Here is a 19,011-nt window from a genome sequence, read left to right on the forward strand (position 1 = left end):
TTCTGTGGTTGTAAAACCCCTCATCCAGACAGAAATGTTTGGAAGCCAAGGAGGAGGATCCGTCAGTGCATGTTCTCGCTCTCACACGCTGCCTTTGTGTGTGCGTGTGACTTTTCTCACTGGACGGAGTAAATCTCCTTAGTTTGCTCTCTGCTTTTGCTGTTCTGTCGCATCAGCTTGAGTGAGTACAGATTGTATTGTATGTACAGATCTGTCAGAGATTTTGTGTGATTTTGTAAGAGTCTCTCTGAAATGTTTTGCAGCCTTGATAACTTCTGCTGTGTCACCTTATGAATAATATGCCCCATTTAAAAGTTTTACTGTAAACCACCAGAGCAGCTCCAGGATAGTTCAGTGTGTGTTTCTGTGTAGGAGTGTGTTTGTGTGTGTGTGGTCTACGGTTTTGTGGAATGTGATTCATTGTGATGGGATGACTGAAAAAGAGATTCTGAGGAAAGATACAAGAGAAAAGATAATGTATAGACACCGTAAATGGGTTGGAGCAAGATATAGAGACAATCGGACCTGAAAGAAAGACCTAGAAACATTGGACCACTAACATTTATACTGGACTCATGGGGTCACTGTTGTGGGTCTCAGCTGTTTGCAGTCAGACAGAGATGGCACACGGGGTGCCAGATTCCTCGGTCGCCTGAGGTCTCCCAGCGGTCTAGTGTCTTTATGAATGAATTAACTTAGAGTGCGCTGTGTAGGAACTCGGACGGGCCAAACAAAGACTCCTGCATACTTCACTCTAGGAGCAAACATAGCAAACAATGAACCACACTCTTCCTACACCACCATATCACTGGCTTCCCCCTCAGGAGACTACCTGTCTCCTTTAAGAGCTCATATCTGGACTTTATCGTGTGCATTTGTCTTGCTCCTGTCATATGCTGTTTAATCTATGGATTAGACTTAATAAACACACTCCTTCCTAAAACGGGATGCTATCACTCCTCAGATTGATTTCCAAGCGTGGTAGCTTTGTGCTTTAGGTCAATAAGCATTCTTCCTCTTACTGAGCATATAAATCAAGACCCCTGAAATGTAAAAACAGTGCATTAACATGTAAAATACGGGAGATTCTTTGGGAATTGCAGACCTTGCGGTAGTTGCTGATTATTCAAGTGAAATGGGGCATGTGTGTTCAAGCATGAGTGTGTGTCTGTATGCATGTGCTTGTACTTTAAACACTTTGTTCTGATAATGCTATATTTGTATAGAAGTGTGTTTGTGTGTATATATGAAGGCTTAATAAGGCAATCATGTTGTTTTGCTTTGCTCTGTAAGTGTGTTAAGTGGAACTAAGTAACAGAATGGCTTCTCTGACCCTCAGGGCGTTTCTTCCTTCTTCTACCCCACTGGAGCAGAGGGCATCAGGGTGAAACGTGGGGGGTAGAGAAGTTGTGTGTGTGTGTGTGTGTGTGTGTGTGAGGGGGGGGGGGGGGGGGGGTATGGCTTAAATGGGTCACAGCATGTTTAAAGTACACATTAATGAAGCTAATGAAAGAGATGAGGGTATAAAGAGTGAAAAGGAAGGTTTTATGTTCAATACATTTGTTTGAACGGGAGATAAATGCTACGTTTTAAAGGTTTGGGTGTAAGATATATTTTTTAATACTGTTATTTAGCAAGGATGCATCAGATTGATCAAAATTTACAGTAATTACATTTATAAAATATTATATAATATTTTATAATATTACATAGAAAAAATATTTATTTTTTTAAATACTGTTCTTTTGAACTTTCTGTCCATCAAATAATCATGAAAAAAGGCATCAATAGATTAAGCAGCACAACTGTTTTCAACATTGATAATAATAAAAAGAAATGTTTTGAATCACCAATTCTGATTTATGAAAGATCATGTGACTGGCTGAAAATTCAGCTTTGCCATTACAGTAATAAATTAAAGTTTAAGGCCTTTAAGCACATATGCATAAAATATATTACGTTTTATTTAGCAAGCATGTAACCACTTAAGTCATAGAAGGAAAAGACCATTTACTTCCAATACAAGCAAATTACTAAGGAAAAATATGTTTTTTTTGTTTTGTTTTTTCGACAGTTATAGCATCACGTCTTGCCCGATCTCCACCACTTTTTTTAGGTGTCCTCAGAGTGTGCCCATACATATGTGTGTCAAATTTCTTGTAAATATCTAATTTCATGTTGAAGTTATAGACACTTATATTCATGAGAGCATAAAAATGACCCATTAATTGGATTTTTTTTGCCACTTCCTGTTAAAATGTTGACATTTGGGCATTATTTTTTAGCTATCGACCTATGTTTTCGAATTTCCTGTGGTGGTTTCGTCTCGATCGGACTAACGGTTTCGAAGATATTCGCAAAAGTTTTTTTAAACGCTAAATTACACCGTCGCACAAACCATAAGGCGAAACCTGGCATGTTTGGTATCATTGGACTCGGCAAGGATTTAGGAGTTTAAAGGTCCTGTTCTTCGTGATCCCATTTTTCAAACTTTAGTTAGTGTGTAATGTTGCTGTTAGAGCATTTATAATACCTGTAAAATTATAAAGCTCAAAGTTCAATGCCAAGCGAGATATTTTATTTAACAGAAGTTCCCTTTCAAAGCCTACAGCGAACGGCTGGTTAGGACTACATCCTGGTATTTCCTGCTTTAATTACGTCAGTAGAGCAGTATGTCGACTAACCTCCGCCCACAAGAACGCGCGAAAAAGGGGGCGTGGTCTTGTTGCTCCCGCGTGGAGAATAGGAAGTGTTGCGTTCGGTTGCGTTCTTGTTTGTTGCCATGTCGTCGAGACGCTGTTATTTTCATCCCGGAGTCAAGTCACCTTTGTTTGGCTTTCCCAGGGACGCTGTACTTAGAGATCATTGAGCGCATGCATCCCCGTTATGGTGAGAGGCGTGACCTTTCCGGTAATGTGCGCTCTGCGTGCCCTAAGCTGCTGTCGAATCACAACACGGGAACCGCTGGCACAATCAGAACTCGTTACGTATTTCTGAAGGAGGGACTTCATAGAACAGGGAAATCTTTCAAGCCGTTTTGAGGACAGTGAAAACAGCAGTATACAGATAAGTAAATTGTGTGAAAAATACTGTGTTTTTTTACACGCGAAACATGAACACATGTTATATTGCACACTGTAAACACAATCAAAGCTTCAAAAAAACACGAAAAACGGGACCTTTAAGGAGGTGCCTCCCGGAAAAAACACTGGCTTGAACCTTTTCAGGCTCCTTCAGGGCTAGGTGCCTATGGCGCATACCGAGTTTTTTGAGATACGCCAATGTCCTCATAGACTATCATGGCTCCCTGGACAAAGACACTGCATGCCAGTTTTCCTCGGACATTTTTACCAAGTGGCAAATTGTCGCAAATTGTTCATGTGACCTCAGATTGAGCTCATACAAATGTGTCCCGAAATGTGTCCCCATTTTAGTTTGGCCCTGGTCACGTCAAATATTTTGGTTCCCCTTAGGGACCGTGAACCGAAATGTTTACTTTTTTTTTGTTAACTATTGACAATCAGACTCCAGAGAATCTTGCTGCACTGGTTTAGTTCCAAAAACCTGTGACTACTTTGTAAAAGTAGGTTTTTCAAAAAATTCAAAATACCCGAAAATTTCGCTAAGGATTCCAACGATATAAGACACTTGGGCCTAGGCCTAACAGTTTAGGAGTTATGAGCCATTTCGTTCTTTTGACCGCTGTAGCGCCCCCGTCAGGCTGTTCAGAGCGAGCCTTGGTGATGCTGTAGACGGTGTGAGTACTACCAGCCCGCAAAGTTTCAAGTCTCTACGACTTACGGTTTGGTCTGCCCGATCAGTTTATAGGAGAATGCTGATCCTTGGAAAATTTCAGCTCAACGCATTTAAACCCCTTTTAAAGTTTGAAAAAAACTTTTTAACAATAGCGTGTATTGTTTAAATATAAAAAAAAGGTATTTTATTGGCATGGTTGTTACCAAATAGTGACAGGTAAGAAAAAGTAAGCAAAAATATTAATTGCAATATATTCTTGTACAGACAATTAATGATGTATGCAGATCAGAAAATAGTTTTGAGAGTTTTTCCAAGGTATTTATCTCGTATCTCGAAGCTTGTTACAAATACTCTAAAATAGTTTCAGCGATAAAACACACGCACAGTCATTGATTTCACTGACAGCTTATGAATACTTAGGACCTAGAAGCCCGATGATAGAATGGATGAAAAAAAAAGCATAAAACCCTTATGGATTATCTGTGACGTTGTGGCCTCAGTAAACCCGTCAGGAACATTCTGTGTTGTGTGAGGTATTATAATCCTCATGTTAGATGTGTATGTGCGAGACCTGACAGATATTCCCCATTGTCTCCTGCTAATGTGTGTTTCTTAATGCAGCGTGTCCTCCATTCATTCAGCGTGTCCTCCTCTTTCAATATTAGCACTTGACAGTGGTTGTTTAAGCGTAGACCCCCAGGAGGATATGAGGAGGGGGTAGTGGGAGAAAAAAAATGAATTAGAAACATCCATTTGTGGCTTTGTTACACTTTTTTTTTTCTGTGTGTGTGTATGTGGTGGGGGGCAGCTTTTGCTATTCGTGTAGGGTTGAACATACTTTCCTCTAACGTCACAATGTCTGAATTTTCCCCTTTAACCTTCCCCTTTAAGAGTTTTTCCATGTACTGTACTTATAAGAACATGCCTACAGTAAGGGTGTGTGTGAGAATGTGTCTTTCTGACATTTATATGTCATGTTCATTCGCAATAGATACAGCACAACAGCCATCTTTTCGTCTTTAAATCCTGTAGAACCGGATAAATGACATTTCTCACACGAAGGCAGAAAACACACGCACACTGCACTGTTTCAAAATTCCCTTTCCATAAGGAAGTGATTCCTGCAAAGCCAAAAGACAAACAAAGTGGTGGTGCACATGTGGATATAGGAAGTATGCGCATGTGTGTATTTAAACACCAGTAAGGTGATCTGTGTGTGAGAGGGGGCGCAGAAAGTTGTGAATAGACGGTTAACATCTAGATCAATCATCTTAGGAGGCAAACAATTTCAGCCTCACCGTTTATCAAGTAAAATCCACAACTGTTTTACCAAAGGCCTTAATCTGACACATTTCGGATCACTTTAATCTTTAAAGATCTTCAGACCACAAGCCTGTTGAGACGGGCCACACAGCTGCAGGCAAACCACAGATTACTTGCTCATTCACTTAACGACTTTAACGAGACGATTGACAAGAATGATGCTGAAGAAAGAATGATAGGGAGATTAGCAAAGAGAGAAAGGGAGTTTTTGGGAATTAACCACGTGAACCTTTCCGTTCTGCTAAATTCGTCTGAGGCCCCGTCCACACGAAGCCAGAGCTTTCCCTATCCGATCTTTTTTTCCCCCTCGTTTCAAGAAATATCTGCGTACACACGAGAGCACTGAAACTGACTCAAAACGATGTAGAATATGCCAGACCAGTATGTGGCACTGTAATTTTGCCACAGCAATACACTAAAAACGAAGAAGAAGAGTTGTGGCTAGAAGGGGTACAGCCATAGATATATATAATAAAGGCTAGATGTCTTACGGCAGAGTCTCTAACGCCATCATCTGCGGCCATCTTGTCACAGGCAGGGCTCTGTGGTTCCCGATGTAAGGCGAGTAATCTGCATGAACACAAATACTCTTATCTCACTGAAATCTTGACGGATTTACAAATGGTTTGGTTTCTTACAAACGTTATTAACGTGGCTATAATTATGGATGCTTGAACAAATTATGAATCATTTTTCATAAGTATGCAGTGTCATAACTACATCTCTGACGTTTATAACAAGCCAAACAGTTTGAAAATCGGTAGAAAATTGAACAAGTTATGGTTATTTAAAAAGTGCAAGCACCATTAAAACCCAATGTTACGAGTGAGCGAGCTGACTGTGACAAGATGGCCGCCAGGTGCGGACGTCGACCTCCATTGGCCAGCAGTGCGGACGAGATATCTAGCCTTTATTATGTATAGCTTTGGGTACAGGAACGGTCGGAAGTGAGGCAAAATATCAATAAATAAATTTGCTACTTATCAGATTGTGTTGTATTAACACCTACACCTACCCCAACCCTAAACCTACCCTTACAATAATGCAAATACAGTCATTAAATGACGCAATATTGATGTGCACATGCCCAGTGGCCGTAGCTGTATCCCTTCTAGTCTTTACCCGTGCGGGACGTGGTGGGATGACATCACCGTTTCACAATATATATGGATTTGGCAAAACGCAAGGGTTTTTCAGATTTATCCACTCTGGGACCCAGTTTTAAAAAAATATCTGTGTCATGCTCCCAAAACGCTGCATCCGTCTGGACGAAACGCTGATACGGTACAACATTTTTACGTATACAGCTAAACGGGGCCTAAGAGACATTCTGCCCTTAAAGGCACCATTCACTCACCCTGATGTTGTTCCAAACCTGTATGACTTTCTTTCTACTGCAGAGCAAAAAAGAAGATATTTTGATGTTTTTGGCCAAATTAGGAAAGTAAATGGGTTCCAAAACAACTTTATTCTATGTACGAAAAAATGTTTTTCATGTATATTTTCTTGTATATTCAACTGAGTTCAATTTTGTATTATTTTTTATATTATTTTAGGTTTTACTTAATTAATGTTTTTAACTGTCTTAAAGGCACAATATTTAATTTTCACTACTAGAGGTCGCTTATTCAAAACAAAGGTGTAGCTTGATTTTGCGGAATCATGGGAGTTGTTGTCTTCACCTCTAAGAATCAGACGGGACTCGGGCAGAAATCATAGTCATGGAGGAGCTAATGTTTTAGAGATTTATTAATGTTACTGTAGTATGAAGCAGGGTGGGGCTGAAAGCCGTTGGAGCGGAACGAGGCGCTGGAGCGATTGCTAGAGAGAGACAAGCGCAACACACGGCTCAAGAGCAGTGGAGCTTCTTCTGCTTCTTCCGCTCATGTGTATATGGGGTAACGCAGCGCTGTTTTATCATATTAGGTACATGTGAGTGTGTTGAAAGAAATGTTATAATGCTTCTCTGTGTGTTCGCTCGGCGGCTACTATGAGACACTTGTTGCACACTGCAGTAAGCTAGATCCATATTAGGCATGGTAAAACATAGTACTCGCTGTAAATCATGAAAACGAGATGTAAACAATAAGACTAACTGTGTTGAGCTATATGACAATTCGTTTTCTGTCGATGTATCCAAACAGTTGCTCACCTGTCTAGAAAAACACATAATATATTAAAGCGTCTTTGGTGTTTCCATGGTTTCTACAAAATACAAAATAAAAAATAAAAAAGGAAAATCTCTCGGAAATCGAGAGTAACGCAGGTATGGTGTCATTGATAGGCTGTTTAAAATAGCTTATTTCTCTGAATTAAAAAATTCTTGGAGATATTTTGGGGGGGGGGGGTATTTTTATCCCAAAATTTGACATATTGTGCCTTTAAATTGTTGTTTCCATTCATATTGAAGCATTATTAATGTTTTTCATTTAACCAATTTTTTAAAACAGTTTTATTCTCTTACCCCAAGTTTTTTATGGCTTCAATAGACCACTTTTATATGATACTTTCATAGTTTTTTGTTGTAGTTTTTTCGCTTGACAGTCTCAGTCTTCCTTGACTTTTGTGCAATTTTCGCACTTTTCGCATTTGTGTTCCTTGTAAATGATGACAGAATTAATATTTTTAGGTGAACTATGCTACTTGATCCAACTTGTTCTGGTCTCTGTCTGTAACTAACAACCTTTCAGTCGAAGCACAAAAGAGACTCCTCTTCAGCACGGGTCATCGGGGGAGAAAAGATTGGCTCTCTCAATACACTCTACTGACCTGAAAAAGATCTGATCTCGGCTGAAAGGAGCGACTGCATGCTGGTCTATTTTATTTTCTAAATTAGTTTTTTTTTTAAGTAGAGACCTGAGTGTCTTCATTCCTGCCTTGTGGCGTGCGGGTGCAGGTTTTGTTCAGCTTCTTCCGCTTGTTTGGCTCAGAGGAGAGGTTGTGTGGATAAAAGCAGCCTCTTGCTTTCAACAAAAGCTTTTTCTGTGGTTCCAGCACACATGCACACTGGCTGTGAAGCTTCAACGTGGTTCTTACATACTGCAGGGTCAGAGGATTGCAGTAATATAAAGTCACACATACTTAGTGCCTGGGGGCACTGTGGTCCCATTTGAAAAACATTAGACTCTACACAGCATAGTGAGATGCACGTTTTCCTTTGCTGGTGAAAGACCTCCAGGCAGGGTAACATTAAAAATATCACACATGTAATCTTGGAATCCTGGCTTCTGTATTAATATTTAACTACACTAGAACTAAGTGTGTATAATCTGTGGCATTTAGTGCTGATTGATCATATGGGAATTGTTAATTTGGTTTTCAAAGTAGCCATATTCTACTGTAGAATTGAGTTAGTTTTCCCCATGCAATTCACTTATAATGTTAGTCAAGGTTGTTGAACTAAAGTCAAGTTACAGTTATTTCTATAGCACATTTAAAAACAACAAATGTGAAATGTTTAAATATGAGGAATTGTTATTTTCACATTCTCTATTAAAATGATGTATGATGTTTGAAAAAATTACGTCGATAGAGTTAGCAAAGTAAACTTTGAGAAAAATCGAGTTCGTTTTCTGAAGGATTAGCATACTCCCCTTCAGACTCTCTGTTCTTTAAGACTGGGTGCACCCAAAACCTTCTTTTCGGTCTTTTAAATAAAATGAAAAGCTCGTCTTCACTGAATGATAAAGTGTCCGTGTTTTCTCAGCTGTCGCCGCAAATGTTTTGGAATGTTGGAGTTCTGAAACATCACAGACATCGCAAACTCGCATTGCGGCTGATGTGAATGGTTTTGACGTGAACTATTCGCACACAAAATATTCGTTTTTCCACTTTTCTTTTTCGTTACATGTCCGGTGTGAAAGGGTCTTTAAGCCCAATTTATACTTCTGCGTCGAGTGTACATCGTAGGCTGTGTGTTGCACGCGTAGCCTACGATGTACCCTGACGTGCACCTCTTCAAAAATGTAACAACGCGTCAATTCTACGCAGACCTCAGGGGTACACATGGCCTTTAAGGCTGATTTATACTTCTGTGTCGGACCTACACCGTAGCCTCTACCATGGGCTACGCGTCGATTTTCATTTATACTTATGCGTCCTTGTCCACTTTGATGTGCAGTTACACATGCAGAGGGAGCATGTGTACCCCTGAGGGAGGGGTTCTGGCAGACCAATCAAAGCGCTTGCGGTCCGCGTAGAATTGACGCGTTGTTACAATTTTTGAGAGGTGCACGTCAGGGTACATTGTAGGCTACACGTGCAACACACAGCCTACGATGTAGCAACGGCGTACACCCGACGCAGAAGTATAAATTGGCCTTATAAGGCTTCATTGTGCGTGCTTTTCAGGTCAGTCAGCGCGAGTAAGACCAAGAGTTTTCATGGACAAGGGAATGGTACTTCTCCGAAAACATACAAATAAAGATACTTTTAGATGTTTAATTGCTATTTGGAGCATTGGGATCCCTAGACGAGGGCATAATTAACTCTTTTTTGTGTGAACCTCAAAATCAACATTTTTCTCTTGTTTTGCCTGTAGCTCGAAATTATCCTGTGCGCATTCTGACTCCTTTTACCAGCACGGGTTACAAATGTTTGCTAAAGTGCTGTACAAAATAAAAATAGTAGGTTGGGACTCATCACCTGCGGGGTACCTCAAGGCTCTGTTCTGGGCCTTTTTTGTTTTCTTTATATATGTTCCTTTGAGAGCACCTTTTGTTTAGAAATATAACATTGCATACTATTGTTATGTTAACAATACTTAGCTCTAGCTCATGCAAAAAACAAGTCTTACCATCACTGTTTGACTGCCTTAAAATCATTAAAAGTTGCGTGGCTATCTAAGATGTTTCAGTTTATGCCATCTTGACTTTAAAATGGGTGTTCGCGGGGGCAGTTATGTGTTATGTGCTCATAAGTGTGACATAAATACAATGGCATCTAAATTTTGTAGATTTGCTTCCGTAAATGGTTTGTGTTAACTAGGAAGGGAACTTTGAGGTTTTAAACCATACGTACAGATGTCCTTCTGTTGTAAATGAAATGCTTAACTACCAATGCTAATCATGAATTGCAGGATTTTGGCAGAATGAGCAGTCTTCTCATTAGCAGTCTATAAAGTGTGTTCACTGCTGACGCACTTTGATGAGACACCTTCTGTGGGACATGACAGCCTGCTGAGGGGGAGAAGGTGAGAACTACAGTGTACATGGTTGGGTATGTTGAGTGTGTGTTTTTTGGCCGTGCATTAGCGGTATGCGTGTGAGATGGAGGTGGTTTTTACAAGACAGGTTGGTCAGCAGTAAGTCTCACTCTGAATTGAGCCTAAATAGTGTCTGGTACTGATGTGGTAATTGGGTATTGATTTGTAGCGGTTTGGCCGATGGCGTGTGTGTGTGCTTTAGAAACAGCTCTATTGTGTCTCTCTGGTAAAAGGCTGAGTGTCATTAGCACGCGCACGCACACACAAAATACCATGACCAAGAGATAAGATTCATTGCCTTCCACACCATAAAGAAATGATCCGGCACTGAGGTAAATCTAGTGTTGCTTCACCCATAACCACAAACCATCGAGGGCTTGGACACTTCTTGTAAAGTTAGTTTCACTTCTTGTAAAGCTAAAATAAGAAAATGGCACAATGTTACAAAGTAAACCATATTTTTTATATATTGCAGTATTTTATTTTCATCATTTTGGCTCAATAATTTTTATTTCTATTGTTGCAATGAACAAATATTTTACTTTATTTTATTTTTTATTTTATCTCTATTTAAAATTTTAACCTTATATGTGACCCTGGACCACAAAACCAGTCATAAGTCGCACAAGTATATTTGTGGCAGTAGCCAACCATACATTGTATAGGACAAAATTGTTTTTCTTTTATGCCAAAAATCATTAGGATATTAAGATCATGTTCCATGAAGATATTTTGTAAATTTCCTACCATAAATATATTAAAAATGAAGTAATATGAGTTGCTAAGGACTTCATTTGGACAACTTTAAAGGCGATTTTCTCAATATTTAGATTTTTTCAATATTATCCTATCCTAACAAACCATAAATCAATGGAAAGCCTTTTTATTATTTATTCAGCTTCCATATTATGTATAAATCTCAATTTTACAAAATGTACCCTTATGACTGGCTTTGTGGTCCAGGGTCACATGTTTGTTTCAATTAACAAATATTTTATTTTATCTCTCATTGCAAAATCGAACCAATATTTATTTTATTTATTTATTGTTAATCTTTTAATTTTATCCCTCATTACAAAATCTTATTTTTTATTTATTTTTTGTCAGATCTCTCTTGACTTTATCCAGCATTAGCCTTTGACTTTTGATCTCTTTAAAGAGAAACACATAGCCTTCATAAATGAAAAAGAAAGAAAAGAATGAATATTCCGAAAACTATTCTTCTCAAGATCGTTCTGTCTCTTTGCTTTTGTAGCTTGTCTGTCTCTCTGCTGTTTGCGTGTGACATTCCTGCCCTTTCAGGGCCCAAGTCTTTCAACTCCCTGCCCTTTTTTTTCTCTTCTTTCGTTTCTTAAAGGAGCACTTTGTTTGTGAGGTTCTGCTTGTTGACGCAGGTGCAAAAAAGAAGCAAGAGAATAAGAGAGGCGAAGAATGAGAGAATGACGGAATCCCGGCACTCACGATTACCCCTCCTTCTCAAATGAAGTCTCTTATGGTCTTAAAAGATGGCTTGAGGCCTTGTGAACACACTCATTTCCTCTCTCTTTAGACCTGTCAGGGCTTGTAGGTTGTTCTCATCAGCTGTAGAAGTTTCCGTTGGACTCAGGTGTGCTGAGGAAGGGCTGTAGCACCGGTGTGGCTTTCAGGGCCTCCTCCACCCCTCTTTTCCTTTCCATTGGGGGTTCCTGCCAGACGAGAAGAGCCGTGGGCTGCGAGCCAAAGCCTGATCCTACCTCTCATTCACTGTCAGCAGCAGGAATCCCAGAGCTATGAATGCATGTGCTCGTTCTGGATGTGTGAACTGTCAGCATTAGTGGCCATTCTCTCATAAAACACTTGACACTAGCTGCCCATGTGTGCGTTGAGAGTTTGTTCAGCTTGAGCTTGCCGCAGTGCTACGGGCCAGACATAAGAAAAACTGTGAACTTTACTACTCTTTTCTCTCTGAAATATGACTTTGGTGTATTGGACAGTCATCAAATATCTTGGCATGTTGTACTGTGGTAGCCTGGTCCTACCAGACTCTTGTACATTTCATTTGTATAGAGAGTCTGGCCACTCTCCATTGACAAGCGTTAACTTCCTTGAAGGCGGGCACTCTGTTGAAGTTTAAAACTATTGGATCTGCCCAGAGCCACTCTGGATCTGCCATAACCAATCGCTAACATTTGGTCGTGACGTATGAGGGGAGACGACAACAACAATCGGCTTAGCATCGCTAGCGTTCACCTTATCCAACTCCTTCACCACTAACGGAGCGAGCTGGAAAATCAAACTTTTCCCAAACCCCGTGGGGAGGAGGGCCACAACATCATTGCCACCAACAAAACTCAGCAAAGATTGTTCTTGCTCCGGCTTTAACTTCTGGATATTCGGCAGCGTTGCCACAACGGACCGAATGGCTTCGCTCGCATCTTTCTCCGCCGCCATTATTGAACTTCAGCTCAAATTAGCGCATGACATCAACATCATCGTTCTCAGCCACTCACTCTGTTCGCTATACACTCTTAAAAATAAAGTTTTTTTTGGCAGGGTGTATGGTTCCATGAAGAACTGTTAATATCCAAAGAACCCTTCCATTGCACAAAAGGTTCTTTATAGTGTAGAAAGGTTCTTTAGAATATAAAATGGTTTGGGAAAAAATGGTTCTTTAAAGGATTAGTTCACTTTTAAGTAAACTTTTGCTGATAATTTACTCACCCCCATGTCATCCAAGATGTCCATGTCTTTCTTTGTGCAGTCGAAAAGAAATTAAGGTTTTTGATGAAAACATTCCAGGCTTTTTCTCCATATAATGGACTTCAATGGGCTCCAAATGGCTCAAGGTCCAAATGACAGTTTCAGTACAGCTTCAAAGAGCTTTAAACGATATCAGACGATGAATAAGGGTCTTATCTAGAATAAGGGTCCTTTTTGGTTCTTCCTGGCACCTTTATTTTTAAGAGAGCCTGGATGCCAACCGAGCTTAGCCCCGCCCACAACATTTGAGGTCAGGAAGTTCGGTCTGGACTTGGTCCGTTGTGAAGCAACTATGCTCGAACCAGAGCTGTTCGGACCAATCAAATTGTCAGGCCGGGCTTTATACCAGGGTTTCTCAACCCTGGTCCTCGAGGCCCACTGTCCTACAGAGTTTAGCTCCAACCCTGATCTAACTCACCTGCCTGTAATCCAGAAGAGCTTAATTAGCTGGTTTAGGTGTGTTTGATTAGGGTTGGAGCTAAACTCTGCAGGACTGTGGGCCTGCTTTATACGATGTTCAGAAAAAACATATTTTTTACAACACCGGCAAAGATCGTTTACACTCATCTTCTTCTTCTACTTCTTCTTCTGCAGTTGAGTTCTGTTGACAACTATGCGTCGCTCCGTTGCTCTGATTGGTTGAAGGTCTATCCAATTGAGTACAGAGGCATTTTCTTTCTTGGTTCAGTTGAAACATGCCCCATAATCACATCCCAATGGAGCAGTATCAGACTCATATTCTGACTAGAAATGAGTATGACGACGTCAGGCTATCTGTTCGCTGATTGGACCAGTTAAAATTTGGCAGGAGAAAACCAGCGAATATACCGCAAACCCAGACGACGTACTGAAGGAAAATGAAAATTGAGCGGAAATGCGTAGGAGGGCGGAGCCAGGCTAGTACTGTGGTGCTCAAATGGAAAACGTAGGTTTGAATCTGGCCCACAACATCCCTCTCTCTTTAATCAGATTTCTATAAATTAATCAGATATTTTATAAAATAAATTATAGATTATTTTTATCATGTTGCAATGAACAAACATTTGAGAAATGTGCTTCAGTCTGAATGATCAGATCTCAAGTAGTTTTTTTTTGGTAAATCAGGGCATGGTGTGTGTGTGTAACATCACACATAAGTGTCTACAGCTGTGTGAATCTACTATTTTCACTCCCTCGTTTCCCTTGTAATGAATTATGGGAATAATTAACTGCCACAGCACATTTAAGGACGGATGCATAAAATGCCTTGGATATTTATGTTGTCTTGTATGAATATTTGCAGTGTAAAGATCAGATTTGGCCAAAAAAAATTGGAAATCCTGTTTCCAGGATGACCTCAACATGAGATTTTAAAGTTCACTTTTTTGTTGTTTTAGCTTTGAGAGAAGAGAAAACACCAGCATCCAGACATACTCATCCGCATTCATCCTTTTGTCTCTTGGCTTCCCATTTCTCCTTCTCTCTTTTTCCCCCAGACTGGCACTCTTTGTTCAAGCGTGTCATTGGAAGTGTGTAAATCGTGAGCCCCTCAGCCAAACATTTCTCCCCTCTGATCAGTGAGAGGACCCATCTGCAGCCCTCCTCCCCCTCCTCTTCTCTTCCTGCATGTCATCACTCCATTTTCCCCAGACAGAGGACACAAATTAGCCCCATTTACACTCCATTTCCCCTAACTTCACTGCCTCTAACCTGATAATGACTGGTGCATCTAGATGAATTAGGATGATGGCGATGAATTGTGTGTGGGTGTGTAACATCAGGATATAAACATGAGTCTGGCCATGGTGATGAATCTGATAAACGCACACCTGAAAAAAATAAAGCAATAAGCTATGAGAGGTCTTGCATTACAGTGATTTCACCATGGGTTAGAGGTGGTCTTAAGCTTGATGTGAAGTATAGAGGTAAAATCACTGTAACACACGGTCTCAAGGGCTTATTGCTTTGTATGAAATGGCAGCAATTGCAAAATGATTAAAAAACACAGATGTTCCCCACATAGTTACATTTATTATAACTGTTTACGGTTGCCTACAACATAGCAACTCTCATTTAAATGTGACAAACGTGGGTCATCCAATCAGAATTGAGTAAATATGTCATTATGTTCACATAATACAAAATATAATAGAGGGTAGCCGAATAGAATAGAATACAAATAAACTAAAAGAGATTTAAATAGTAACTTGTCATTAATCTCAGCATTTTTGCTTGAAAACTTTACAAATGCAACAGTACAGATCAGAATTGTGGACGTAATATTATAATAGAATAGAATAGAATAGAATAGACACTGAGAAAAGGGTGTTAGAATTGTACCTTTAGGGGTACAACAGCTTGTCACTGGGGCAGTACACTTAAAAGGACATCTTTGTACCTTTTTTACTCCTAAAAGTTGCATATTAGTACCTTAGAGTACAAATACATACCTTAAGGTACTACTATTAACCTTTTTGTTGTAAAAAAAAAAAGATACAAATATGTCCTTTTATACTGCCCCAGTGACAAGCTGTTGTATCCCTAAAGGTACAATTTTGACTCCATTTTTCTCTGTGTATAAAATAGAATGGAATAGAATAGAAAACAATGGTTATTATTATGATTATCACACTTTGCTTGAAAGCTTGGCACATGACCTTTGTACTAAGGCACTATCAACACAATTACAAATCAGAATGATTAATGTAAGAATGGAATAGCAAAGAATGGAATAGAATTAGTGCTGTTACATTTTTTTACTAATTAATCACACATTTTTTCTGTAATTAATCGCGATTAAAAAACATACAAGTTTTAAATATATTTCACCGTTACTCTCCAAATTAATGCTGAAACAACTTAAAGACAGTAGCCTATTTTTTTAAATATTTGCTACTGATGTCTCAATGATTTTTTTTAACATTGATGATAGACATTCAACATTACAGTATAATCAAAAGCTATCAATTTCAACATTTATTAGGCTTTAAAATAACTTTTAATTTAAGTGAACTTAAAACAATCTTGACAGAAACACATTATAATAAATGTCATATTTATTTGTGGCCTTCTTACCTGTTAGACACATGCAGACATTGAATAAATGTATCACTGCATAAATAATAAATTAAATATAGATTAATCCTTATTAAAGCTACAATTTTCTCTGTTACCTTTGTTCTTTGATTAACATTAATGACAGACCTCACAAAAACTGGTTTATTAGGCTGCTGTCACTTTAAGATCTGCCGATGCCGAACATGACGCGCATCTCATTTTAGTTCATTAAAATATGTTATTTAACTAATTTAAGACCGCTCTTATGATTGAGAATACTCAACAAAAGGGCATAATTCTGTGTTACTCTTTAAGCGCGAAAGAGAACTGGCGCGCTGTCTGTGCACACGATTCTGTTTGTCGTGTGTGTCAGGACATTCACAGACAGCATGTTCTCTTTTGTCTGTGCGCGCTTGGATGGTTTAAAAGTATTTGCATGAATAAGAGCGTGATCATATAATGTAACTCTAGCCCAAGGATGACAGAAAAAATGGATTGTGTAAATATTTTGAACGCGTTAAAGGGACACTCCACTTTTTTTTTTAAATAGGCTCATTTTGAGTTTTATCGTTTTCAAATCCATTCAGCTGATCTCCGGGTCTGGTGGTAGCACTTTTAGCATAGCTTAGCAAAGATCATTGAATCTGATTAGACCGTTAGCATCTCACTTAGAGTTTAGATATTTTTCCTATTTAAAACTTGACTCTTCTGTAGTTACATTGTGTACCAAGACCAACTGAAAATTAAAAGTTGGTCTCATTCCTGCGTAATATCATTTCGCCGCTGCACCCATGGTACGGCAGTAAAGTTCCTTGATTATTACGCAGGAATGAAAGTATAGTTCCTAGCCACATCAGCCTAGAAAATCGCAACTTTTCATTTTCCGTCGGTCTTAGTTCACAAGTTTCGGAAAAAAAATCTAAACTCTTGGTAATTTTTTTTGAGCAAGATGCTAACGGTCTAATCAGATTCAATGATCTATGCTAAGCTATGCTAAAAGTGCTACCACCAGACCCGGAGATCAGCTGAATGGATTTGAAACGGTAAAAATCAACTATTTAACTCTAGGGGACTTGAAAAATTGGAGTGAGTGTTCCTTTAAACTGAAAAAATGTATTACATTTGTTAACACGCAAATTTTGACAGCACTAAATAGAATATAATAGAATAAAACATTAATTTAAATTTAAAGCAAATTAAAATTAGCCTGGATGCCAGCCGAACTTAGCCCCGCCCACAACATTTTTACTCGGGCAGTTCGGTCTGGACTTTCTCCGTAGAGAAGTAATTATGCCCGAACAGAAACTGTTCGGACCAATGAAATTGTCAGGGCGGGCTTTAGACGATGATGGACAGATGATCAACAGTAACGTAATCATCCACGTCACCAAAGAGCGCTTGGGTTCAATTTGTTCTAATCCTAAACGGAGAACTTGTTGTATATGCATTCACCTTTACTATTTCTCTCAGAAATGATGATCGTGTTGGTAAGTACTCTGTGTATCCTTAAATTATTTTTTTACAACACCGGCAAAGATCGTTTACACTCATCTTTTTCTTCTAACGTAACTTATTCCAGCGTGCGTGCAGACAGGGTTGCCAAGTTTTTACAACAAAACCGCCCAATTGCTAACGTTCCTCAAAACTAGCCAAAAACAAGCCCAATAGCTTTCCAGGGGTGTTCTCCGGGAAAAAAAGGCATTTGGGGGGTAAAATATGTGTTATTTTGGCAGGGCTGGCAGCTAAAAATCGCATTCCTGGGTCTGTATATCACATAATTAGGGTCGCTTCAACCCGCGGACATGGCAACACAGTGCAGTTGAGTTCTGTTGATATTTGACAACTAACGTTGTGCGTCGCTCCGTTGCTCTGATTGGTTGTAGGTCTATCAAATTGAGGTCTTTCCTGGTTCGTTTGAAACACGCCCCATAATCACAGCCCAATGGAGCAGTATCAGACTCATTTTCTGACTAGAATTGAGTATGACGACGTCAGGCTAAATTAAAATAATAGTAAATAAAATAATGTTTTTGTTTTGCATATGAACTCTCAACAAAAGCACAGATCAAAATGCTGAACGTGATTTCAGACATTGAGAGAAAGCATTTTTTTGGTCTCCTGAGAGTCTAGATGTGCTCCCCACAGACTGGCACAGTTAGCTTTACTGGCGTAATTATGGAACAACAGATTTCGTCTGCCCCTTCGAGAGGTTTATATGGGTTAAAAGAGAGCAGCAGACGAGATATGCTAAGCTCTGTGTTGGAGATGGGAAAGCCTTTGAGGAGCATACAGTATGGCCACTGCACTCCTTAGAGGGGTGCATTTGAGACATGTTAGGCGCTCGGCAGGACTAGTCCTGATCCAACTTCATCCTCAGGTCAGCAGTCTTCTGAAAGAGAGAGATTTGAATGGTCCCCCCAAGGGTTTTGAGAAGAAAATCAAACCCAAATCTACTATTACTTGATGTCAACCTGTGGTTTACATTATGCACAGCATGATCGGATTAGAGGGTAACTTCAAGCTTTGTTCGATCCCTGGACCATTTTTTTCATACAGACTTTGATGTCAAACATCAAAAAACATGACATTTTTACACACCTCTCTGATGTTATAACGACGCCCTTAATTTTAAGGCGTAAGGGCGTAAAATTGCCCTTAATTTTTGCGTCTAATTTACAGATCACCATGGGATGTCACCCTGGTGTATTATCAATCTCTCCTCTTTGTTCTGTCGTCATCACTCTATCATTAACACGTCTGCGAAGGCTTAGATAACACAGCATTCCAGGTCATGGTGCGTTATTGAACAAAAAAGAGGAAACCGGTCTGGTGGTCCCATAGGAAGTAGCCACAATCCTCCTCCACTTTGACCGGTGGCAAACAGTCTGCCTATAAAGTCACATTATTGATTAAAAGCTGAACAAATTAGCTTTATATATAGTATTTTTAGCACT

General features: G+C 39.4%; 1 protein-coding gene across 6 annotated transcripts in view; it reads left to right on the forward strand.

Annotated features, from left to right (window-relative positions):
- tiam1a (TIAM Rac1 associated GEF 1a) overlaps window positions 1-19,011 on the forward strand; it is a 108,215-nt gene that overhangs the window by 28,072 nt on the left and 61,132 nt on the right. The gene's annotated exons all lie outside the window — the stretch shown is intronic.

This window comes from Gobio gobio (genome assembly GCF_949357685.1).
Source record: "Gobio gobio genome assembly, chromosome: 22".
In the NCBI taxonomy this organism is placed as follows: domain Eukaryota; kingdom Metazoa; phylum Chordata; class Actinopteri; order Cypriniformes; family Gobionidae; genus Gobio; species Gobio gobio.